The sequence below is a fragment of the Nuphar pumila genome, chromosome 10, assembly GCF_984573655.1.
Source record: "Nuphar pumila chromosome 10, dmNupPumi1.hap1.1, whole genome shotgun sequence".
NCBI classification, from domain to species: domain Eukaryota; kingdom Viridiplantae; phylum Streptophyta; class Magnoliopsida; order Nymphaeales; family Nymphaeaceae; genus Nuphar; species Nuphar pumila.
Window position 1 is genome coordinate 2088684 of NC_143258.1, and position 25868 is coordinate 2114551.

The following is a 25868-nucleotide window of genomic DNA, read 5'->3' on the forward strand; positions in this document are numbered from 1 at the left end:
AATACCAAACCAGGGAAAATGAAGCACTCGTTGGGTTACGAAAGTGTCGCATCACAACCACAGGGACATTGGAAAAAAGAATCACAGAACGCGCTTGATCAGTCATTCTCCTCATGTTTAATTCATTGCATTACCAAAATTACCAAGATTCAAGAAATGGTAGCACCGTACCAAGTTACCAATCACCATGAGAGAGAGAGAGAGAGAGACTATTACCAAAATTACCAAGATAGGGGAAAACAGGAGAGAGAGAGAGAGAGAGAGAGAGAGAGAGAGAGAGAGAGAGAGAGAGAGAGTCCCAACATGGGCATAGCAGATGTGTCTTAACAGTCTCCTGAGAGCCCATCCTGATGCTTTTCACCATTCTCCCTGTGACGCTTGAAGAAGTTGCTCCCGAACAGCAAGAAGCCCATGGCATGGCCGGCAACAGCAACCAGGAGGACGCCCACGTTAAAGGACATGACCGCGAGCATCACCAAGTAGCCCAAGCCCACACGCAGCGTGTAGAGGAGGGTCTGCAGCAGCCCCGCTGCTCCGCTAGCAGGCGAAGCCCGCCGGGAGAACCTGCAGAAGGCGAGCCACTCCACCAACATGGACACCAAGAACACCAGGATCAGGGAGATGATGTAAAGGCCCAGCCTCCCCCCAGGCCACCCATCGAACAGTACATCCACATCCTTACCCCAGAAGAAGGTCATATGCATCACCATCACCTTCTGCTGCACTACTGTGCCTTCGCCGCTGCTGGGTGCCATCCTCATTCCCTCCATCTCCCTCTCTCTCTCGGTGAGTTCTTCTGTGGGGGGTATGCTTTCTTTTTATTATGAGTATTCTGGGAATCCAATATGAGCGTGAAGACCAAGGGATAGGATTAGGATTGTGATACTTCAGACAGTAGGAAGAAGATGATGTCCATACTGAACTGAGATCAATTGAAATGTGACTGCACACTTTAAGTGTGAGTCTGCTGCTGTACCTGGTCACCTACCATCTCCTGTTGGGCCCATAACTGACAGGCTGCAAACCAAAAATGGAGCGTGATCAGGTGCAGCAGCACACTTAAGTGTTCAATTATATTGTATCTAATCAGCCTATCTAAAAGGTAAGCATAAGCCTGAACATTCATGAAATTGGTTTTGTAGCTACTGAGTGGGTTATATATATATATATATATATATATATATATATATATATATATATATATATAGAGAGAGAGAGAGAGAGAGAGAGAGAGATTGATTGATTGATTGGTGTAACAAGGTTCATGACAAGAGTATCATACCATGTAAAAAGTGGGGCCACTTATGTACTGATCTTTGACCAGGTGAACAGCCTCTCTCTTTCTCAGTTTGACTCCATAAATGTGCTCAATATGTACTTATCTTTGACCAGGTGAACAGCCTCTCTCTCACAGTTTGACTCCATAAATGTGCTCAATATTTTGTTTGCTAGTATCAGATTTTGGATCGCATTCCGAAGTAGCAGTGCCCCTCACATGTTCATCCTGGGAACAAGCAATCAAGGACATAAACTATTCCAACCTAATTAAGAAGTCTGTGTTTAGTAGTGCTGGAAAACGACCTCAGCAGCTCGTGACTAAGCTCAACTGGTCAAGAACTTGTTCATGATCGGTGAGTAACTGGTGAGCCGAGCCGCGATCAGCTCATTCAGCTTAAACGAGTTGAACCTGAACATAAGGTGTTTGGCTCGGGTGAGCTCGTATAGATAAAAATATATATTTTGTATAATATGTATCTTAGTGTAAAATATATAGAGAAAAATGCATAGAATTTAGGCATAAAGAGAAGGATGCATGAAAAAAATATATAAAAATATGAACTATTATTATAATATATAAAATACATATAAATTTAAGGTAATATATAAACATTATAAATATTCTAAGTGACAATTAACATGAATTATTTTACACGAGCCAGCTCGTGTTTGGCTTCTCTCGTTCAGGCACGAGCTGTGCTCAAGCTCGGCTTGGCTAATTAAACATGGACATGAGTCAAGTCACAACCTGGGTCAATTGGTAAACAAGTCGAGCCCGAACATGCTCTGTTCAGTTCATTCGGCTCGTTTACCAGCCCTAGTGTTTAGCAAATTAAATAAAACATATATAAAAAGGCAACCATTAACTTTATTTTGTCTTTTATTCATCTTTTGACCTAAAAATATTCTACTAATAAATAGAGTAAGAATCTAAAAGTTGACATACACAATAGACCCAGCCCTTTCAATACGCACTCATGAGTTTGGACTGTGTTTTGTTGTTTTTTTTTTTTTGGAATGGTAGTGGAGGATGATGATCTTGCGCAGTTGTTGTTTAGAAAGATCTTAGGTTGCTGCAGGTTAAGTAGACCCTACCGACCAGCATGATCTTGTGAGAACGTGTACCACATTTGAACGTCTGCATTGCAACCTATTAGTAATGTTTTCTGTATGTAGAGTATCTGCAAAAAATCGATACAGATACTAATCTGAAAATGTTATTTTTTAATAAATGTCATTTTCTAGATTGACGAAGATTGGCTAACTATTCAAGAAAGATCAATGGGGTCGATTTAATTTTGACAATGAGATTTGAAAGTTTCTGTGATTTACCAAGGAGGTTTCACTACTTGGCTCTTTCACGTTATTTGTTGCAATTAAAAATTTCAAGTCTAACAAGAACCAAGTCTAACTCCGCCTGTGTAGTTATACACTGCCGGTCCCAAGCCCGGATAAAGGAGGAGGGTTGCGGTAGGCCTGTGACAGCCAGCATAAAAACTTTGTCATATCCTATGAAAATGAACCAATATGAGAATTTCGTTGGGGCGTTCCCTACTGAGCGACGCGCTGTACTCTCTAGGCCCGGAGGCAGTGATAAATGTGCAAGGGTTGCTAGGTCGTCGCCCAGAAGCGACGCGTCACACCGGCGCCCGGGTGTGGTGTCAAATAGGCAAGGGTTCCCTCACTTTGTTGGACGGGTGGAGGTAAAGAAGTTAGTCCAAGACCATAAAATTAGGTTAGCCACTTGGAACATAGGGTCTTTAACTGGTAAGTTGGTAGAGTTAGTAGATGTTATGTGTAGGAGAAAGATTGATATTTTATGTCTTCAAGAGACCAAATGGGTAGGTGAGAAAGCTAAAGTGATAGAACCTTGGGGATATAAGATTTGGTATACAGGAATAAATAGGAATAGGAATGGAGTAGGGATTGTTATGAGTCGTCAGTTTATAGATAATGTAGTTGAGGTCCGTAGGAAGGGTGATAGAATTTTACTTATTAAATTAGTATTAGGTACGGATATTATTAATATTATTAGTGTTTATGCACCTCAAGTAGGTTTAGATGATTCCATTAAGCATCAATTTTGGGAAGATTTAGATGGAGTAGTACAAGAGACATCTTATGGAGAAAAGCTTTTCATCGGCGGTGACCTTAATGGACATGTAGGCATTAGTAGGGATGGATTTGAGAATATCCATGGAGGCTATGGTATAGGAGAAAGAAATGAAAGTGGAGAAAGGATTTTAGATTTTTGTTTGTCCTATGATATGATCTTAGCAAACACTTGGTTTAGGAAGAGGGAGTCTCACCTAGTAACATTTAAAAGTGGGGTTAATACGAGTCAGATAGATTTTTTCCTACTTAGAAAGAGAGATAGGGGTTGTTGCATCGATTGTAAGGTTATACCGGAAGAAAGTGTAGCTACACAACATAGAGTCTTAATTTTAGATCTTAGAATTAGACAATGCCGCAAAATGGATAGACATAGGATAGATCCTAGAATTAAGTGGTGGGCACTGAAAGGAGCTAAACAAGGAATGTTTGTAGAGCAGGTAGTTAAGGAAGTTGATTGGGGTCTCGAGGAGGATTCAAAATCAATGTGGAATAAGATAGCGGGTGGTATGAGAAAAGTAGCTAAGGAGGTATTGGGTGAGTCTAAAGGCGGTGCACCACTAGGTAAGGATACATCATGGTGGAACGAGGATGTCAAATTAGCTATTAAGGTTAAAAGAGAGTGTTATAGAAATCTAAGTAAGAGTCGTGATAATGAGAATTTGGAGAAGTATATGATAGCAAAGAAGGAAGCTAAAAAAGTTGTTCGTAACGCGAGGGCTAAGGTATATAAGGAGGTTTATGACAAGTTGGATACCAAAGAAGGCGAGAAGGATATTTATAGGCTTGCAAAGATGAGAGATAGGAAATCGAAGGATTTGGGTATGGTTAGATGTATCAAAGATGAAACGCAAAGGGTTTTAGTCAAAGATGAGGAGATTAAGGAGAGATGGAAAGATTATTTTGATAAGCTATTTAATGATATAGTCATGCTCAAGATCTTGGAGACTTCTCCATTCCTTTTCATGAGATAAATCGTGACTTCATGCGCAAGATTCAAAAGAAAGAAATTGCAGAGGCTTTGAAGAAAATGAAATCAAGAAGGGCAGTTGGCTCAGATGGTATACCTATCGAGGCTTGGAAATGCTTGGGAGAGAAAGGTTTAGAATGGTTGACAAATCTTTTTAACTTGATTTGGCGAACAAATAAGATGCCTAATGAGTGGAGGAAGAGTACTTTGGTGCCTTTATATAAGAATAAGGGTGATATACAAGATTGCACAAACTATCGTGGTATAAAACTCATGAGTCATACTATGAAACTTTGGGAGAGGGTGATTGAGTCTAGGTTGAGGAAGGTTGTCATGATATCGGAGAATCAATTTGGTTTTATGCCTGGAAGATCAACTATGGAAGCTATACATCTTCTTAGACAACTTATTGAAAGATATAGAGAGAGGAACAAAGATTTGCATATGGTTTTTATTGATTTAGAGAAGGCATACGATAGAGTACCTAGGGACGTTCTCTGGTGGACAATGATGAAGAAAGGTGTTTCTCTCAAGTACATTAGTATAATTAAAGATATGTATGAAGGAGTAGTAACCAATGTCCGCACTTGTGGAGGGGTGACAACCAATTTTCCGATAACGGTTGGGTTACATCAAGGATCTGCTTTAAGCCCTTTCCTATTTGTGATAGTGATGGATGAGCTTACGAGATCAATTCAAGATAATGTACCGTGGTGTATGTTGTTTGCTGATGATATTGTTTTGATTGATGAGTCTAGAGCTGGGGTTAATGCTAAGTTAGAATTATGGAGACAGACATTGGAAGCTAGAGGTTTTAAGTTGAGTAAGAGTAAGACTGAATATATGGAATGTCGGTTTAGTAAGCAACGAAGTAGTGATGAGAGTGTAGTGAAGCTTGGTGAGCAAGATATACCGGTGAATGATTATTTCAAATATTTGGGATCCATCATTCAAAAGTATGGAGAAATTGATGGAGATGTAAATCATAGGATAAAGGTTGGGTGGATGAAATGGAAAAGTGCTACTGGAGTGCTGTGCGATCGTAGAATGCCATTGCGGTTGAAGGGAAAGTTTTATAGGACGACTATTAGACCCGCTTTACTATATGGTACGGAATGTTGGGCTGCCAAGAGACATCATATTCAAAAAATGAGTGTAGCTGAGATGCGGATGCTTAGATGGATGTGTGGAAATACAATAAAAGATAAGATTCGGAACGAAGAGATACGTAAGAAGGTAGGTGTTGCGCCCATTGAAAATAAGATGCGAGAGAATCGTTTACGGTGGTTTGAACATATTCGGCGAAGGCCTAATGATGCTCCAGTTAGAAGGTTGGAGAAATGGGAAAATATATTAGTTAAAAGAGGTCGGGGTAGGCCTAGGAAGACTTGGATGGAGATGATTGGAAAGGATATGAATGCTTTGAACCTCACCGAGGACATGGCGTTGGTTAGAAATGATTGGAGGAAAAGGATTCATGTGGAAGACCCAAAATGAATTTCTTTTTTTGGTTCATATCGCTGACCCCAATTGTTTTGGGATGAAGGCGTAGTTGTTGTTGTTGTTGTTGTTGTTGTTTGTTGTAACAAGAACCAAGTCTTTGAATAGCTTTCTTTCTACATGATTTTGATATCTTTGCTCCGAGCATCTGCTCATATTTCTGTATCAACACATGACTACTAGTTCATATATGTGTCCCCTTTTCCTTCCCTAACCAATGCACATTGTGCCTTCATGTGGCTGACATGTTTGGTGTTCATACAATCCAGCCACAGCTAATGTGGTGACTATTGCTGAGATCTTGAAGAACAATGGAATGGCTGTGGAAAAAAGTAAGCTCTTGGAATGTTATATATTATGTTTGCTAATATTGTAGCACTCAACTTCAATGGGAGCCACTCTGTTTCAGGATATCATTAACCTTAGATGCTGCTCTTCTGTAGAGATCCATACATGTGTTCTGCATGCGTGGTTCAAATTTTAGAGATCGATCCGCTTTTAAATCATGCTTTTTTTTTCAATGAAAGAAAATATAATTATTGAAAAAAATATTGCACATTGTAAGGCATAGATTTTTCAAAACTCATAAAAGCTTCTATACCTTAACCATGTAGATCCTTTTGTAAGGTTATTTTCGTTAAAAACAGCAATAAAGAAAAAAAATCATTTGGAAGCCATGTCGACCTAACCAAATCTTAATCCTTGGGCACCTATCTAAGAAGATCTTTGAGATGTATTGCTCGTGAGTTGTTGATTTAACACAAGCTTATTAATTTTTTTTTATGACGAGAAACCCTTGCCGGAGCGAGGGAAAACTATGGGTGAGGCCCCACGACCACTCTACCTTAAGTGGCCCACCTCTGAAAGCTACGAACACACCCGTGAGCTAACGGAGTTTGATGTGGGGTCTTCTTCAACTCAACACCTTCACAACCCTCTGCTGGCCACGTGGGCGACCCATGCTTCCCACTAAGCAAGATATTGTATGATCACTTATTATCTTATGCTTCCCACTAACCAAGATATTGTATGATCACTATGGATTTGACCACATAAAAGGCAATGCAGGTTACCTTTTCCATTACAACATAGCAACCACTATGAAGGATGATGCCTTCCATTAAAAACAAAAACAAAAACATAGCTTAACTTTTGGCCTATTTACAAACACAAGTCTAACTTTTGAGGTATTAGGAATACACACCTAGTTAACAAAGCAATCATCAAATATAGGGGTGGCAATCGGGTTGGGTTGGCGGGTCAGAATACCTCAACACGAGCACGGCCCATTTATTAAACGGGTCGGATGTGGCAAACACGAACACAACCCATTTATTAAACGGGTAACCCGACCCAACATGATTAACCTGTTTAACAAACGGGTCGGGTCGACACGATTACACGATACGGTGACCCATTTATTAAACGGGTCGACGACCCGATAACATAGACATGATAACCGACCCGAGTAACCAGAATAACCTGTTTAACCCGAATAACACAATTTTTGAAAACTGAAAGAAAAAAGATAAAATTTTCTTTTACAGCATATATATATATATATATATATATATATATATATATATAGAGAGAGAGAGAGAGAGAGAGAGATATTAAGGGGAAAGGGGTTTAGATAATAGCCAGCTTTTGTTTTCCGATTATTGACACCCTCTGTTGACAGTCACTGAAAATCCGATGAACAAAGAAATGCAGGTGATTGCTCTAGGGTGTTCCCTAAATACATTAAAGAAAAAAGAAACAGGAAAAACAAAATAGAGTTAGTGGTCCCAAGAGGCCGTCATGTGTTTTCCCGACTTGCAAATATTTTTGCTCACTGTTTTTATGCAGTGAGAGTCACCAAAATCCCCTTTAAATCAAAGATCAAACTAAGAAGAAGAAAACCCCTCTTTTGAGAAGAAGGAAACAGCGAGAAGAAGGGTCAGAGACCCTTCTCGCCAAAATTTTCAGGACATCTCGAGGGATAGGGAGTCTGCCGGCAACACTCGATGGAAGGTCCCGCTTGAATCATCGGAGATCACCCATCTCATCGCCGAAAAAGCCCCAAACATATTGTGAAAGCGGAATCGGCTCAATCAACACCCACTAAGGCATCGATTGAGACCTATAGTGGTTGGACTCCATCGCCGGCTGACTGGGGCGAACTCCACCGGTGTATCGTCGTCAAAACTTGCAGCAGTGTTTTTGAGAATAGGTGAGGGTTTAACCCTCTTTGATTTTCAGAGAAGAGAAAGGGTTGAGAGTACCAACATTAACATAAAACCCAAACTCCTAACTTTAACATTAACACTACTCTCGTAGGGTTAGAAGTTAATATATATATATATAAACGGGTTGCGGGCTGACGGGTTCGTGTAAACGGGTTGACCCGCCCGCCTAACCCCTTTATTAAACGGGTCAAACGAGTTGACGGGTTGGCATACCCCTAACACGAACCCGACCCATTTAATAAATGGGTTAGGCGGGTCGACCCATTTATGACACATACCCGTTTAAGCCAAACCCTAACCCGGCTAAGAAGCGGGTTGGTGGGTCGGGTCAGATTTTGCCACCCCTAATCAAATAGGGATGTCTGCTGACCGAGGCTGGTGTTGGGGACAAGGTCTCCATCTCCGGTTCATTCTGGTGAATGAGGGACTTTGGACCTTTACTCCTGCCATGTCTCAAATTTATCGTTACTGTCTTCATCCACACCCTGCCCCCATCTCGTTCTTGTCCTCGTTTTCATTCTTGCATCTCATCATATTTACGGTCCATGTCTCCTACCATTGCATTCATTACAAGGATGAAAAGAAGAGGCTGAGCCTTCGAGAGGGTCGAGTTGTCATGCGAAGCTGCACCAGAAGCTTTGAGAGGAGGCCGAAAGAGTCGACCACGAAGTAAAAAGGGTTGTTTTAGGCTTTAGGGTTAGAAATTTAGTATTCGGAATATATATAAGATTTATATGTAATTTTATTAAATAATTAAGGGTACTTTAGTCATTTTACTAAGGAAGATCGGAGATGGAACGGGGCAGGGTGGAAAAAAGTACACATCCATCCCCGCCTCCATTCCCGCATGAGTTTTTTATTTTCACCTTCATCCCTGCCCCAAACGGAGGGGGTTCAGCGCTTCCTCCTGTCCACTGCCATCTTTACTTGTAAAGAGCTCTTAAAATAAAAATAAGCTTGATAAGCCGAACAATAGGTGATTGGCTTACCTTGGCTTGTATAAGCTTATTTTTAATGTATTTTACACCATATAATAATAGTATAAAACAAGTGATTGGAGTATTTGGTTTGTAGGTAATGGGTTTGGAGACAAAATCTTATTGCTCTCAATGTTTAAACAACGTACTTCTTCTATAAACAAGCCAACTTGAGCTCGGCTTATTTAGCTATCCCTCATTATGATCTTGAACTCGGCTCAGCTCATTCGGCTTGTTTACCCTCCCTAGCTACGCATCCTCTTTCCTTTTCATCCATTCAACAACCTAAAGAATAATTAATAACATACAAAGTAAAGAATAATCCCACACAAAGCAACCCTAAAGGGGCTCGATTTATTATCCCTGTTTTCGGATCCCAAAATACATTGGTGGGTCGGATCTTTTCGGATACCAGACAGCCAAATTTTGCAAATGCCTCTTGTTGAATCTGACCCATTTATAACCCTAATCCCTGTATTGAATTCTATGTGCCTGGATTACAAGATCCATAAAAAGTGAAAGCAGGGGCGTGATAATACGAACATAGATCCAGTAAACGGAGCAGTTACCTTCCAAGGTGATTGCTAACATTAGGGACAAACGTGTTTGGCATTGTTAAAAATCATTAATGATGTTAGCCAGTTCACATGAAAATTGCTAAAGCAAAACTAAATGATACATTTCAATTAAAGTGCTTTTTAAACTAGTAAATTTGCTATTTGGATAACGTGTTTTGATCATGTGAAACAAGATATAATAAAAAAAGAAAATAATTAACTAACAAAAATAGGACATCAATGATAAATCTCTAATCAACAGTGTTGGCAGCATTGAATTGCTCCTGACCACCCATGGGATCCTGTAACCATGACTCAAAATTTCTCAAGCCACGTGAAACAGATTGCTGGAAGTCCACAGAAAGATTATGGATAACTATAAAAAGTGAGAAGCAAAATTATTATGATAAAGACATTCCTCCGTGGTATCATACCGTTTGCTCATCACGGAAAGTGAGGCCTTTCTGTGAAAACACATCGACGAGCATGCATTTTCGTGGGCTTCACCATGACCAAATAAACTGCTAAATCCTTTTTTTTTCAAGAAAAAGGAGCCCAAAATACACGAGATCCCCCCACTTTCAGCGGAAAAAGGGTTGCCGTGGGGGTGGCCCGATTCCGTTTCTGCGGAAAGAAAAGGGTGGAAGAGGATGCCATGACACCACGGAAACAGACCCTCAAAGTTGTGCAGTAATAATGCCAAACCAAAATACGAGCAGTGAGTCATGAGTTAAGCCTTAGCTAAACCTTGGAAATCCTAATGCAATAATGACTTTCAAATTTGTCTTTAATATATATATATATATATATATATATAGAGAGAGAGAGAGAGAGACTCCAACTACTCCACTCTCTCTCTAACAAGCTTATATTTTGGCTTCAGAGGTCATTCATTCCATGCACACGAGTTGTAGTCTTACTTCATGTTAAAGCTTGATTTTAATAAAACATATGATTTTGTGTACTGACCTTTTCTTTTGCAAGTGGTGAATCACATGAGATTCGGTAGTCGTTTTTCCAGATGGACGTCAGAGCTCCTTACCAATACAGAAGCCATGGTGTCCATTAACAGGGTAAATGGTGAGCAATTTTCATTATGACGCGGCCTACAACAGGAATGTTCGTTATCTCTGCTTTTGTTTAATACAGTGGCTGAAGGACTTGCAGTGATTCTTAGACGCATGCAGATAAGGGGCTTCCTATAGTCGTTGGATATCCAAAGTTTTTCTGGACATATTATACAATATGCAGACGATATGATAGTCTTTGAAAGGGCTTCGCTATAGCAGATGTTTCACGTTAGGCTTCTTCTCATGTTTTTTGCAGCTTTGTTCGAACTGAAGCTCAATGAAAATAAGTATCCAGTCACGCTACCGAATGGCGATCTGGCTAGTCAAAACACGGTGGGAAAAATTTTCAATTGCTCTTTAGGGCTGTTGCCGATCAAATACTTGGGGCTCCCCCTACAAGTCAAGTCAACCTCTACAGCATCATGGTCACCGGTTGTTGACAAGGTGTGTCTTAAGCTCCAGTCTTTGCATGCCAGATATTTGTCTCTTACAGGCAGGATTACTTTGATCAGGCATGTTTTGTCTGTGATTCCAATTTTTTTTATCTCGGATTGTGTCATGCCTATCAACGTTGAGCACCAGCTTAAGCGCAACCTGTCGAGGTTTTTGTGGCGTAGTGTAAATGGACCTTAGAATAGGCACTTGGTGGGATGGGACTCCATTGTTATGCCAAAAACTATGACTGGCTTAGGAATCTTTGCTTTGCGTAAAAGGAGTGTAGCATTGGCTATGATGCAGTGTTGGTTGGCTCATACTTCACAGGATGCATGTGCAAACTTTCTTCGGATGAAATATGCTCAAATTGATTCGTTTGCTGTTCGTCGGGGGGCTCGTAGACCATACACATCGCATTTAAGAAAAATGTGGTTTAAGGCATTGCATTTGTTTCTTGACAGGGATTTGGACGTGGGGGCTAGACGGATCTTGGCTTCAATGGGCAGTCTCTAATGCGGGAGTTTTCCAAGTCCACAGGGTCTACAATTCTTTTTTACCTTCGGGGTCGAGCTGTCTCCCCAACAATGCTTTATGGGCGAAGGGACCATCTCTGAGGACCAAGGTATTGGCTTGGTTGATTCTTCATGACCGAATACAGACCCATAACAACATCAAGAGGATGGGTTTTCAGTTTCTCAGTTGGTGTGTGCTTTGTCGACAGGCTGAAGAAACTACACATCTTTTTTGGTTGTGTGCAGTGTTTCGAGATTTGTTTTCTAAAACTTGGAGGACTCCATCAGTTGTTGTGCAAGAGGGTCGCTTTGTGTTGGATCTTATCCTCGACCCTGCTATAATTAAATGCAAAAAGAAGTGAAGGACTATTTGGAGAGTTTGGTTATTTACAGTATGGTGGTTCATATGGATGGACATAAATGATGCTACTTTTCGGGATGTCCCGCTCAACCTTAACCATCTGACTCATAAGGTCTTGGCTGATGTGTATGCTATCCTCTGCATATACCTCAAAGACCTGCCTCTGCCACCCGATCCCCATCTAAATGTCTGTGGTCTTTGATAAGTTTTTTGTTTGTGTTCGGGTTTTTCTGTTTTTGTGTTAACGGTGTTTTCATGTTGCTGTTGTGTTTGTGCTTTGTAGGACTCAACACTTTGTTGAGTTTCACTTTTAAGTAATGTTGATCGCTTTTCGGCTCTCTCTTTCTCTCTATATTAAACCTGTACTTAATTTGCCTACTTGGTAAAACAGGCAGAATCTATATGAACCCTGACACTTATGACACTCATGTTTTCTCTTACCCAATATGCTCTTGTAGATCTGATCCAAACAGACCACCAGTTATGGTAGCACCTAGGCTGGATGAGAGTCCATTTGGTTGTTAGAGGAGTCTAGAGCCTAATATAAATTCTTTATTTTTGGGGATCCAACTTTAGGGTAAGTTGGCAGGCGTTGCAGGAGGGTCATGCCCCCTGCTCGTAAGGTGAAGGTTCAAGGGCGTTAGGCTTGAAGTAAATTTTTTTAGAAGGTAGCTCTGTAATTTTACTCTAAACTCTTTATTTAACTCGACTTAGCAGGTGGTTGTGGAGGCCACGAAGTTGACAAAGAGAGATGTGTGGATATACTGGATGTCGAGTTCTAGTATGCTAGCTGAGTAGTGCAACAACTAGAAGTATGTTAACTATTTTCATTAACAACGATGCCATGCACAACTAAAAATCGAGTTTCGAGCAATACAAAACATGACCATGATTTTAACAACATATGCAGGTTTGAACTTCTAACTTGGGATGGCGAAGTGAAGCCATTAAGGTCTTAAATGGCCAAGGATTCGAACCAGAATACATGGAAGCATATAGGCAATAATCTTTTAGAGTCGTTTTTAATGATATCGCTAGTGACAATAATGCACTAAAGTAACCCAATACCGTAAGTTTTGAAATACTATAATATATTATCAAAGTTTTTATATATTTGTGTTTATTAAGTTGTTACATTCATGTGATATTCTTTAAATTTCATAAGATTTTCAAGCTGCGGAAAAAATTTTAAATAATAAAACCAATCACAAAGAAGGCCAAAGCTCAACCATGGCAATTGGGTGACAATGAGGTGGACGATCACTCAGATGACGTCTCGAAAGACTCAAGAGATTTAGAATACCCATCTCACTTCATTATCAAGAAAAAAATAATGTTGATCAATATAAACATTTCAATAACTATGTTCTTGTTATGTACATGTGTACATTTTCATATATGTTCATAATTGTTGTTATAGGTAGTTTTTAGTTTTTTTGCATTGAACTTAGTTTCACTATTCATCTTCCTATAGATGTTACAGGTACATTTCAGTTCTCTCTATATATGTTGTTGTTGAAGATAAGGATAAGATCGTGCCACCTCCTGCTTCCTTTATTTTCTGAGTTTATTTAGGAAACATGTTGAACCGTTATGGTTGTTTCCTTTCTTTTCTTATTGCTATCTTGACTGGGTCTTATCCCACGAGCCTGTGTAACAGAGTATAAATGTGATGTATATTGAATCAAGAAGAGACAAAAAATATATGAGATTGTGAGGTGTTGCCGTGGATGTAGGTCTTCATGACTGAACCACGTAAATCTGTATCTTTTTCTTGATTTATTTTTGCTACATGGTATCAGAGTTGTTTATCTTGAGTACTGTGTTTGCGTCATCACCATGGCAACTGATGGATCATCCTCTTTGGGCAGAGATACAGCTGATGCTGGTGAAAGAGTTCTGGTACAAGAACGGGTATCTAATTCAAAGATTACCTCTATTTTGTTGAATGGAAAAAATTACTTGCAATGGTCAAAATCTGTTATGTTATATCTTAGTGGTCGATCTAAACTCGGCTACATCAATGGTGAAGTCCAAATGCCGGCTAATGCTGATTTCAAATTCCGTGAATGGAGATCGGCAAATGATCTGGTTATGTCGTGACTCTTAAATTCTATGGAACCACACATAGCTGAAAGCTTTTTATTTCTGGATTCTGCACAAGAGATTTGGAATGCTGCCAATGAGCTATATGCTAAACAAAATAATGTAGCACGCCTATATCAATTATCTTGTGATATTCATAATCTAAAAAAGGAGGTCATGCCATTTTGTGAATATTATGGTAAGATGAAAAGGATGTGGGACGAGTATTAGTCCAATACATCAACATATACCGACCTGATTTCCTTCAAGAAATTGAGGTAACATGAAAAGGTATTTCAGTTGTTAGCATGTCTTGGGAATGAATTTGAACACCTACGCAGTCAGATTTTTATGGCTGCTGACATTCCATCAGTTAACAGTGTGTGCTCTATTATTATGCGAGAAGAATCTTGTAGGCGAGTCATGAATAGAGATACTATCCAATTTGATGATAATCACAGAGAATCCAGTAATAAGGCAACATTTACTACTTCTTTCTCTAAATATGATGATAGTATCAATACCAGCTACAAAGGCAAAGGAAAAAAACTTACTTGTACTAACTGCAAAAGGGATGGTCATTCTCGTGATAGATGTTGGAAGCTTCATGAAAAGCCTGATGTTCAGAAATCAGATCAGTAAAATACTACAGCTCAAGTTGCAAAAACAAATCCTAGTGACAGTACTTTGCAAACATTAACAGAGTTGCTTCAAAAACTCTGCAAAGAACATGAGAAAACAACAATGGTAGCATCGACCTCTAGTCATCCTCAAATCGGTAAGATTTCTGCTTTCTTAACTGATCACAAAAATACAAATACATGGATTATCGACTCTGGAGCATCTGAAAATATATGCAATTCCATGACAAACTTGCATAATGTTAAAGAAGCAGATCAGAGAAATCAGGTTACTATTGCTGATAGCTCTTCTGTGAAAGTTGCAGGAATAGGTGAATTACCGTTTCTCAATGAGAGTAAAAATTTAGATGTACTTGTAGTTCCTAAGTTATCAGCCAACCTTTTATCTGTCTCCCGAATCACTCAAGAATTGGATTATGATGTCATTTTCTCACTGTATAATGTGGTGTTTCAGGACCGGATATCGAAGAGGAAGATTGGTGAAGGAAAACTTGCTAATGGTTTATATATTTTTGAACAAAAGACATGGGCTATGCTTACCAATAGAGAAGAGTGTTCCTTGTGGCACAAACGTTTAGGTCACCCCTCAAATCAGAACAATGTGATGTATGTCGGTATGCAAAAATGAGTAGACCCCTGTTTCCTCAGTCTGAAAATAATGCTGAACATTTATTTGACTTGGTACATTCTGATGTATGGGGACCTGCCCCAATTATATCTTATTCTGGCTTTAGATATTATTTAAGCTTTATTGATGATTTTTCTAAAGTGACATGGCTATATATGCTTAAATCTAAGGATGAGGTGATCGATAAATTCAAAACCTTTTACACTATGGTGGAAACACAATATGGGATACAAATCAAGTCTCTCAGATCTGATAATGGATCTGAATTCAAAAATGCCTTCTTTGAGACATTTGAAAAAGAAAAGGGCATTAATCACCAGTTTACTTGTGTTGGGACTCCTTAGCAAAATGGAGTTGCTGAAAGAAAAAATAGGCATCTTCTTGAGGTAACTCGGGCTCTTCTTCTTCAAATGAATGTTCCCAAATTTTTTTGGAGCGACGCTGTTATGAATGTGTGTTATATTATCAATAGGCTTCCTAGTCAACGTCTTTAAAAACGTGCCTCTATTGAAATTCTTAAAGGGAGAAAGTTGAATATAAATCACATACGTACCTTTGGGTGCGTCGTGTATGTGGCCAAGCAAAAACAGAATATTGATAAACTTAGTAGTAGAGCTTCCTGGTGTGTTTTCTTGGGTTATTCTACCTCTCAAAAGGGATATAAATGTTACAATATAGAAGAGAGGCGTCTTTATATATCAAGAGATGTATCTTTTGATGAAAAAATGTCATATTTCTCACAAAAACTCAGGGACGTTACATCTCAAGGGGAGACTGCCTTACCAAATCTTGATACTTATGATGAGTTCTTTTATGTAAAAGAAAACCAAGAGCAACCCAATGCTTCTTCTTTGCCTCAAGGGGGTGATGAAGGTGATATCTCCATGAATCAAGTTGGAGATGTTGAAGAAGTTCAACCTATTTTGAGAAGATCTGAACGAATTACTCATCCGCCACCTCAGCTGGATGATTATGTTTCTTATTCTTCGATCACGTATCCAATTAAAAATTATATTGGATACAAGAATATTACCAAGTCTTACGGTGCTTATATCAACAACCTAGAGACTTGTCAAGAACCTACGAGCTATGAAGAAGCAAGAAAGCAAACTATATGGGTGCAAGCCATAAACGAAGAATTAGATGCTCTTCATAAAAACAAGACTTGGAATATTGTCACGTTGCCATCAAGAAAAAAGGTTGTTGGATGCAGATGAGTGTATAAAGTAAAATACAAAAGTAATGGTATAGTTGAGAGGCACAAGGCCAGGCTAGTTGCAAAGGGATACACTCAAACAGAGGGTATTGATTATGAGAAAATATTTGCTCCAGTTGCTAAGATGAATACTGTTAGAATTATTCTTTCTATTGCTTGCAACTATAATTGGCCATTATATCAGTTAGATGTTAAAAACACTTTTTTGCAGGGAGAATTAAAGGAAGAAGCATATATGAAACTCCCTCCTGGACATCTTAAGGAAGGAAATAACAACCTGATATGTCATTTACAGAAGGCCATATATGGTCTAAAGCAGTCTCAGAGCTTGGCACTATTGCCTCAACAGGACTCTAGAACAAAATAATTTTGTTAGGTGCAATGCTGATAACTCTTTATTCATTAAAAAAGAAGATGGCAATCTAACTCTTGTGTTGGTATATGTAGATAATATCATTGTGACATGGATGAATGATAAAAGCATTCTATACACCAAAGCTCTTCTTCACGATGCCTTTGATATAAAAGATTTGGGTAAGCTGCGTTACTTTTTAGGAATTGAAGTTGCTCACTCCAAGAAGGGTCTTTTTCTGTCACAGTGAAAATGCACTTTAAACCTACTAAAAGATGTAGGTAAACTGGGATGCAAACTCGTTGAAACTCTTTTTGAACCCGGAAAAAAACTTGCTATGTCCCCTGAAGATCCTATTATTGATAAAAAACGTTATCAAAGGTTAGTAGGCAAGCTCATATATCTTACCATTACGAGGCCTGACATAACTTATGTTGTTAGTCTTGTAAGTCAATATATGCATACTCCACAAGAGTGTCACTGGAAGATTGCAAATCGGATATTACAGTACTTAAAACGAACACCCGGTCAAGGATTATGGTTTAAGAGAAATGGAAACAATTTCATTCAAGGATACACTGACTGGGCCAGAAGTCCAAACAGAAGGTCTACTACAGGTTACTGTATATTTGTTATGGTTTCAGGGAAAAGCAAGAAACAAAGGATTGTTTCTAGATCCAGTGCTGAAGCTGAGTATCGAGCAATGGCTGCTGCCGCCAGTGAGATCATGTGGGTAAAAATTCTTATGACTGAGATGGGACTCCTAATTAATTTTCCGATTCCTCTACACTGTGACAATCAAGCAACCATTCATATTGCTGCAAATTTTGTATTTTATGAAAGAACCAAGCATATAGAAATTGATTGTCACTATGTTAGAGAAAAAATTCAAAAAGGAGAAATCTCTACTCCCTATACCAAAAGCACATAACAACTTGCAGACGGTCTCACCAAAGGGTTGACACGAGATCAACATCACAAAGTACTCAGCAAGTGGGGATGCACAAATATTTACACCCCACTTGAGGGGGAGTGTTAAGGATAAGATCGTGCCACCTCCTGCTTCCTTTATTTTCTGAGTTTATTTAGGAAACCTGTTGAACCATTATGGTTGTTTCCTTTCTTTTCTTATTGCTATCTTGGCTAGGTCTTATCCCACGAGCATGTGTAACAGAGTATAAATGTGATGTATATTGTATCAAGAAGAGACAAAATATATGAGATTGTGAGGTGTTGTCGTGGATGTAGGTCTTCATGACTGAACCACATAAATCTGTATCTTTTTCTTGATTTATTTTTGCTACAGTTACACGTAGTTTTTGGTCTTTTTTTGCACAGAACTGACTTTTGCTATTCTTTGAACGAGTTCTACATGTTTCAATTATATCTATACATGTTACATGCAATTTCTTTTGCATAGAACAGAGTTTCACAATTTGGTGCACAATTCAGCATGTTACAGTTCTGTCTAAGAACAAAGTTTCATTTTTCTACTTTAAGGTGAATCTTGTATCGCCTAAAAGTAGAGTTTCATTGATTTGTGATAGCAAAAACCACTGCCAAAAGGGTGTTATCATCATCATGACTTTCACTATTTAGATCCCTAGGTGAATCTCAGTTATGCTATTATTTGGACTTTCGCGGAAGTGTGGTAACGGCAAAAGCCATTTTTTTAATGTTCCGGCCGGATGGTAGAATTGTTAGAAATATCCTCATATTCAGCAAAAATCGAGCAGGAATATTGCAACATCTTGCATTTATGCTGTCAAATAGCATTATTCTTAGGGGTAGTATGGTCATTTTTATTGAAAATAATAGAATTTAGATCCTAAGCCTACTAAAACCAAGCTCAAACTGACTCATTTACAAAATAAATAATTGTTTCAAACTTGTAAGCAAAAGAAGTTGAACTCTAAACTTATTGCTCACAGGCCAAACACTTCAACCATCTTCACTCTTACATAAAATATATGTAAAATATATTTATTATTAATTAACTAGCCTATACTAGCTGAATATTGGTCGTAATTAATTAATGCTTGATCTTGCCACTTGCAGAACCGATCCATTCAGTAATAACACAATATTTTTATTAAATTCCTGATAGGTTCACATTTCATAGCTCCATGGCCCCACTATTAGAAAGATAATTAGTATCAATTAACAAAAATTGAGCTTAATTTACTATAATGCCAAACTCATTCATGCTTGCATGTTTTTGTCAAGAAAGGAAAAAGAAAATTTGACGGGGCCCCAAAGGAGCATACTCAAGAAGCATACATAGACTGAAAGGAGAACCATGCATGACTAGCAGGTATGTATCTACATCACCCAAGCCAACAATCTGATAGGATAATAGCAGCTGAATGCTACAATCCACCCTTTTTTTCTTTATTTGCTCGTGATAAATTCATACGATATTATCTAATATGATATTATATGACAGAGATGGAGCGTTGAAGTATTTCTATCTAATGATTAGTCATGTCATATAGGCTAGAACATTAAATTATTTTACATCTAGAGGTTCCCTTATATATATAAAAAAGTTGTACAATCAAATCTATTCTTGGATTCAATAGATGTCCAAAGAAGTAAACTCAATTATCAATTGAAATGTAAAAAATGTCCTATTACTCCTCTTCGTAATCCCAAATACTATCTTTTCAAAACCTCGTGAGTTTTTCCTAGATGAGAAAATACCAACAAAATGCTGCCTGAATCCAAATACCACATGAATCCCTTGGCTAGAAATGGAACTCAAGCATGAAGCTCAAAGCAATCACCCTAATTTTCCTTTTATTTTTTTGGTAATATAGACAAAAGCTATAAAATGATTATCCAAAAAAAAAAAACCATAAACCACAACCAAGCTTAGTCAAATATCAAGGACTTGATGCATTCATACACATATGCAAGCACACATGCACATAAATACACACATAGACACGAGACAAATGAATGGAGACGGCAACACCATGGAGAAAAAAAAGATGCATCATGTATTCTTCATCTCTACCATAAAAATTGGTCACCATATAGATCAGCAGCTGCATTGGCCACCATCTTTTGCAGTTGGCTCAACGGGTGAGTTCTTGAAGGTCTGAGTCCCAAACAGCCAATAGCCCACACCATGTCCCACAACAGCCACGATGAGCACCCCCAAATTGAAGGACATAACTGCAAGCATCACACAATACCCCAAGAGGACACGCACACCATAGGCCACGGCCTGCAGGAACCCATTTGCAAAGGGTGCGAACCCAGGCCGGTTGACCTTGTTAAATGCTAGCCACTCCACCAGGACCGCGGCCAAGAAGGTGACGATCAGTGAGAGAACGTATTGGCCAAGGCTGGTGCCTGGCCAATCGGCGAAAAGAACCCACACGTCCTTCCCCCAATACAAACTCATGTGCATGATCACCTTCTTCGTTTCTTTCATTGTGGTGCGGTTGCCCATGTTCATCCCTTCCATCTCTCTGTCTCTCTCTCTCTCTCTCTCTCTCTCTCTCTCTCAATGGCTGAGAGCTTCAGAATGTGAAGAGCTCTCTTTCAGTTGCTGAGAATGTGGGGAGCTCTCTTTCTATGGTTGAGAATATAAAGAGTTGGCTGGTCAAAAGAGAATATGAAGAGTTTTTTTTTTCACAGACCCTACCAGTTATACAACTATATACCATAGGGATTCGAACTTGCAACGTCCCAACACAAGGTGACGTGCACTAACTGCTCCTGCCATACAAGCGGACCCCCTATTGGTAAAAGAGAATATGAAGAGTTGAAAAGGTGATATAGTCTACCCGCACTTTGATAGATAGAATCGATGCAAAGTCCACTGCAGACAACTATAAATTAGAAAAAAGGAAAAAGAGAAACCTATCATTCTAGAAGGTTAGAACTTGGAAGCAGATCAAGATTAATTAATTACAGTATCTTCAACAGATTGATGCAAATTAACTGTGACACCAACTTTGTCTTTTGGAAGCCATGTCAGTGCGGGTAATAACCTGACACGCTTGATATTAGTTCACTTCATAATTTTTTTGAAAATAAAGACATGAGCTCACAGGTTTTTCAAATTTTTATAATAAGTTAAAAATATTTTTGTTACTTTAGGATATAAAAATATAGTTATATTGGAATATTTTTAAAAATTATTAAATCTATCAAAAACATTTCTGACATAGTTTGGAAAACTCACCATCCACCCAAAAGTAAAAACTAGAAAATGTCTTTATATGGATTGAAGGTATGTGACAAATTTAATGAAGACAAACTGCAATTATAAATATTGATGATGTTTTCAAAATGAATTGCAATATTTTTAAAGGCAATAGAATACCGAAAATACAATATTTTCAAAGTATCATCCATGCTTAAGATATCTCAGTTATGCTGCAATATTAATTTCAATAACATTTCAAGATTTTTATTATATTCTAATTATATTATACATATTTTATCATATTTTTTAATAGTTATATATGATAAACTTTTTTTCCAAAATTTTCTATATTCTAAACACAATATTTTCATGCACAAAGAAAAACCATGATTGGTTACCGTTGGTTAATGAGGTGCTTAAAGCAGGGTTATTATCTTATATATATATATATATATATATATATATATATATATAGAGAGAGAGAGAGAGAGAGAGAGAGAGAGGTGCCCCAGGAGTACCTAGTCCCACATACTAGAAATCATGGTTGTAGGTCGTATCTTCTCATTTAAACATTCACTCAACATAGTTTATTTGATATGAATCATGCTTTGAATCAATTTTTTTTTTGACATAAAAATAAGATTTTTTTAAGTCATAAAATTTTGATACATTGTGAGCCATTGATTTTTAAAGGTTTTAAAAAACATACATATATGCTATAATCACATGATCCAAAACTTGTTGTCTACTAAATAATGTTTATAGATCATATCTATAGGGTCTGATTAACTAAAAAAGTTTAAGAAATTTGACAATCTAAAGCTTCTATTAGGTGGGAGTAGGTACTGTGGGAGCACCTACTCCCACATAGTTGAAATCATAGTTTTTTCTAAATCAGAGATGTATTCAACATAGTTTATTTGATAGGAAACATGCCTTGGCTCATGTTTTCTGGACATAAAAATAAGGCTTTTTAAGTAAAAAAATTTTGATACATTATAAGCCGTTAAGTTTTAAAGGTCTTAAAAAGCCTACTTGTATGCTATAATCACATCATCCAAAACTTAATAATGCTTGTAGATAATATCTATAGGGTTTGATCAACAAAAAAAAGTCCAATAAATTTAAAAATATAAAGTTTTTATTAGGTGAGATTAGGTACCCCCTATCAAAGCCTTACGTGCCCCAACGGTGAAAAAACAATGGCAATCCCCACTTCTTAGTTGGTCAACTCACTTTGCTTTTTTATCTTTAGACTAGAGTGGAGTAGGTGTTATTTCACCTGTCTACTTGATCTAAACACTTCAGGCAATGTTGTCAAAAACGTATCGAATAGGCTCCCCTTCAACGAAGGGGCCAATCCTAATACATAAATACATTATCTATCTATCTATCTATCTATATATATATATATATATATATATATATATATATATATATATATATATTATTAAGGAGCCGATCTACAAATTAAAAAAAATGAGATTTAAAAAAATAGTTTATAATATTTAAAAATATTCAATGCTTAAAAAATAATATTTTTTTATCAAAAATAACATGATCCAAATGTTATTTCCTAGCAAATCGATCATGTCAAACACATTTGCTAATCAGATTTGCAAAAAACAACCCGGCAAGCCACCAGTATGATCCCAAGGAGATCAATCCTGAGCAAGATGGGGTTCTACCATCTTTCCAAGACTGTTCTGACCACTTGTAACCAGGGGCAGACTCGCTGCCACATTCAATAGGGTGAAAATTCTTCTATGGATCATCTACTCCCTTTTCTTTGTCCCCAACAGTACCACTGAATTTTGTACAACAGGAGCAGCACAAGATGAAGGTGACTTGCCTTGTGAGAATTATCTGAGTTACACTTTTAATTGATAAACTTTTTTTTAAGTCGTCTAGAGTGTGATATATCCATACAATTAGAATCTATGCCATAGTAAATTGCAAGTGATCAATGGAATTTATGCCATTAAATAGTAACTTAAAGAAGGCATGAATCTATTTTCATTGGAGGGGTTGTTTATCAGGCAAAAGTTAGAAGCATATATACCAACACATCCTATGGCCTAATAGTAGTATTGAATCATGTGCCATCTTCAGAAGCCTTTTGCATAAATAACTTAATATGACTCTTTGTTAATTAGAATTTCTCTCTCCAAACCAGTGTTACATCTTTGGTAATTCTGTGTCCATCAAAAACAAAAAATCCCAAATTCATAATATATATCTGTGTGAATCCATTTTTGATATTTAGATTTTTATTTGGATCTCTTAAATTGTATGTGGATGTTAGGTCTGTAATACAACCATATTAAGAGTTAGCTTTCTAGGATTTTTTCCCCTTATAAATGGTGATTTCGAGAGTCTTTTTGAAAGAGGTTGCAAAGTGATTATAGTTGGTTATTTCTTTATTAACTTTTTATTAATTTGACTTGATTTTTCGGCAAAAATGTTTCAATTTGGATTTATGTACAGATGAACTTAGTGAGTGGAGTAAATTGCTCCATGGCCCAGTGATATAGACATACACCCAAGAAAAATAAAAATGAAAAAACTGGGATAATGGAGAAATACCTAGGGCAAATTGAAAATAAAATGTCTTTTGTTTTTTAAAATGAAAGATGAATTAGATGCCACATCATGCTCCAGAAGCAATGATGTGCTGAAGAAAATGGAAGAAGAGTAGGTCAAATGGTCAAATATGGTGAAGTAATTGTTTTTCATGTTATTTGTTCCTTTTTCAGTAATCATAAGTTGTTTAAACTTTGTGCCAGTAAAGGTTTTTACTGGCACAAATACTGAGCCAGTAAAACCCCATTTTCTTGTAGTGGTGTGTATGTGAATATGAAAATATCAAAATGACAAAATTTCAATTTATTATGAGACTTTGCCTTGCGAAGGAAATTTTGACTGTGATTTGCGAAATTTGTATAAAGGGTCTAGACATTACTCTTCACAGGTGAAATTTGGGATTTAAAGAAAAGGAACTATACCAAATCAAGGAAAAAATTTCCGGATGTACAAATTTTTCATCCACTCATCCAAGGAAAAAACTTTTAAATGACCCAACAAAGCAGACCAATGAAACTAACCAAGCAAGGCCAACCCAATTGGCATGGGACATATTTGGCTGGCAATCACCCAAAATAAGACCTAGCCCTGATTGACACCCATACTCTTTTTTTTTGAAAGGCAAGCTGAGGTTAAGCGGACTCCTACCAGAACAACTGCATGCCCCATGTGGTAGAGGGATTCAATCCTGGGCCTTCAACTTGACACAGGACCTTGTTTACCACCTCGGTGGTAAGGGACACCCATACTTCCATTTAGGTAGGAACCAGATTTTGGTTGCTAGCTAATAGACAAACCTGATAGCAAAATGCAATCCGAGATCCAATCTTGTAATCAAATCTATGTGCATGTGAGCATGATAGGCATCAAATCACAAAGGTTACAAGCGCCCAACTGTTCTAAAAGTCAATAAAAATTTTTGAGTAACACCTACAAGTGTTTCCTAACATCTTTAATTTACAAATCTGAAAAACCTCTTATATTTTTATTATAGTAATTCTTGTATTGAAACTAGTTTTTCTGTCAACATGTGTAGAATTTTGTTTGCTGAAGAAACAATTATTCAACATCCTTTCTGAAGCTTATAATTTTCTCAATTTTTTTTATAATAGGTTTATATGTTACCTTTCAACAAAATCTATTCTGGATGAAAAACTCTATGCCATCATTTTAAACATATTCCGGATAGAGAATTACACAAGTCTTAATTTCCTGTAAGTAAAATATTCTCACCAACTTGAATGAAGTTATGTAATTATTGACAAAAGTTATATTTTTTTTCTTATTTGTCACGGGATGTTCAATATGTCTAACAACACATATCTAAAAATCAGCTGAAAAAATTATAAAACAGATTTATTGGATTTTTTGCGATAGGACATACTAGATCCAATTTTGTACACACGCTAGATTTTTTGGTTCGAGTTACAGAAACTATAACCCTCAAATGGTGAACCTTCTAGCCAAGCCCTATTTACTAGGATTTTGTGTACATGTGTACATGACCCACATACAAGAATTTCTTCAGAATCTAATTTATTTAAGCGATAAAAATTTTCCACCGATGTTGTTTAGTTAAGAAAATTCCAACAACATATAGTTATTTTCTGAATTTTAACAATCTACATGAAAACACACATATAAATACATCTAATATGAATCTCTAAGCATGATACACACATAATCTATCAAACATGATGTTATAACATGTTAAAGAAATCAATGCATGCTTTCAAACATAATCAAATTCATACTTTGGTCAAGATCTAATTCATGTCTTTAGAAAAATACCATTTTCATGAAACAACATGAGATTTAATAAAAATCAATTTTATTTCAGGTCATTTAAAACATTTTTCACATCATTTTCAACATCATACATCATTTAAACATGCACACAAATCAATAAACATGCTTAATCAAAACCAATTTGCATTTAAGATACAATACTACACGATTTCCCGAAATCGGTTTTTTGGTAAAACTCCAAAACAAATATTATTTTTAAAAAAATTGATAATTTTTAAACATATCAACATGAAATATATTATATGCAGAATTTAAAACTCTCTAATACAAGATATATGGCTGATCAATCATGGATCGCTATTGATTTTGATTTTGCATTCTCTACGTACCCAAAATCCATTTTTGAGTCTATACTATAGAAGTACCTACTTCGAATGCGAGTTCCAACGGGT

General features: G+C 37.3%; 2 pseudogenes; both read right to left on the reverse strand.

Annotated features, from left to right (window-relative positions):
• Window positions 1–323: 323 nt before the first annotated feature.
• On the reverse strand, window positions 324–770 carry LOC149823220 (copper transporter 6 pseudogene; annotated as a pseudogene).
• Window positions 771–19965: 19195 nt separating this feature from the next.
• On the reverse strand, window positions 19966–20397 carry LOC149823221 (copper transporter 6 pseudogene; annotated as a pseudogene).
• Between the last annotated feature and the right edge of the window lie 5471 nt (window positions 20398–25868).